The 1,762-nt window shown below is 34.0% G+C and overlaps 1 protein-coding gene across 1 annotated transcript in view; it reads right to left on the reverse strand.

Annotated features, from left to right (window-relative positions):
* Nucleotides 1–1,762, reverse strand: part of LOC106527167 (N-acylethanolamine-hydrolyzing acid amidase) — a gene marked incomplete at its 3' end in the record, with an annotated part of 11,222 nt that overhangs the window by 1,699 nt on the left and 7,761 nt on the right.

The raw sequence follows: 1,762 nt of genomic DNA on the forward strand, positions 1-1,762 counted from the left end.
ACCCCACACACACACACACTTTTTTCAACCGAAGCAGGAAAAACAAGACCTTTAAAAAATGTGTCCCTCCACTTTTAGGATGGTAATTACACCCTTATTAGCCTGACATCAATTTATTGTTGAGCTGTATGTCGTTATAACATAACTAGTATCTCATAAAAACTAGAAAATCAGCTCATTGTAGTGTTTGGTTTTATATTATGACATCATTTGTTTTTGGGTTTGTGTTCAGACTGTCGGGATCTTTGAGTTTTTGTTATTGATTTATAGGTTTTTTCAGTGTTGTATAAAGTACCTCAGAGGGATACTTGAATAAAAGTACAAGTATCTTATCATAAAATTACTTTGGTAAAAGTTAAAGTCTCCTCTAAGAATATTACTTGAGTAAAAGTCTTAAGTATCGGATTTATTTTGTACCTAAGTATCAAAAGTCAATTTTTGACATAAAATGTAAAAGTAAAAGTATTGAGTAAAAATGAGAGGCTAGATTTTCCAAATACATTTTTTAAAGGCGTGTAGCTGTGATGGATTGTGTACAAACTAATATGTGTCAGAATGGTATCTATTTATACTTCTCATCCAACCACAATTAAACTCAAAGGCACAGTTTTTCAGGATAGAATTTTTTTTAACAATAACAAGCCGGAATGAAATAGGAGTAATGACGTTCTACTTCTTACCTTTTTTTTTTAAATGTAAGGAGTAGAAAGTACAGATAATTGTGTAAAAATGTAAGGAGTAGAAGTAAAAAGTTGGCTGAAAAAAAATAATTCAAGTAAAGTACAGATTGCCAAAATTTCTATTTAAGTGCAGTAACAAAGTATTTGTACTTAGTTACTTTACAACTCTGGGTTCAGTCAACCAGGTCAGGGTAATCTTAAACCTACGACTAAAACATTCATTTCACAGGGGACTACTGTGTGYAGACATTTAGGAACTGCTGATATCACTGACACTCATAAATATACAGGGTGAGTCAAAAGACGCAGGACAAGCTTTAATTTCAGAAAGAAAAGAGAAAATTAAATATCTGAATGCTCCAGCAAGTAATGAGTGAGGCTGGGCACCGCTGTTTTTAGGCTATGTCCAGAACACAGCTGCCATACTGCATCAAAATAAAAGGGTGTCCTGTAACTTTTGACTTACCCTGTTTTTTAACGAGACATTACGCAAAACCAGACTTTTAGCCCACTGCAAYGTAAAAAATAAACAAATAAAAAATCAGCCAGACTGGGTGAAGTTTCTGGTGTGTATTAAGAAGGTAGTAGCCAGATAGGTCTACTACACAAAACTTCTGTAGAGAGGTTTYGATGCTTTATCATCACAGTGAAATGGTCCCACTACCTTAATTATACTTGTTTCTAGGGATGAGCGAGTACAGCACTATCTGTATCTGTATCTGTTCAACCATCTAAATTATCTGTATCTGTAATCGGAGTGGGCGGGGCCTAAACCGGAAGTAGGTGTGGTTTAACCGGAAGTTGGCAGGGATTATATCTGTTCATTGTTTTAAGTCTGAAAATGATATGGATTGATCAGAAGTTGCTATATGCATTATTTGTTTGAATGCTATTTACAGAACAGCTTCAAAAATGAGATTCAAATCAATGTTTTTAATCACAAAAGTCAAAAAATAATTCATGTTCTGAGTTTAAAAAGCTTGTTCTGCAAATAGTTTCAGTGCCTGAATGAATACAACTCATGCAGTGGGAAATTATGAACTACTGAAGTATGCATGAACAAGAAATGTCTTACTCAATAC

This window comes from Austrofundulus limnaeus, unplaced genomic scaffold (assembly GCF_001266775.1).
Source record: "Austrofundulus limnaeus strain Quisiro unplaced genomic scaffold, Austrofundulus_limnaeus-1.0 Scaffold312, whole genome shotgun sequence".
NCBI lineage: Eukaryota > Metazoa > Chordata > Actinopteri > Cyprinodontiformes > Rivulidae > Austrofundulus > Austrofundulus limnaeus.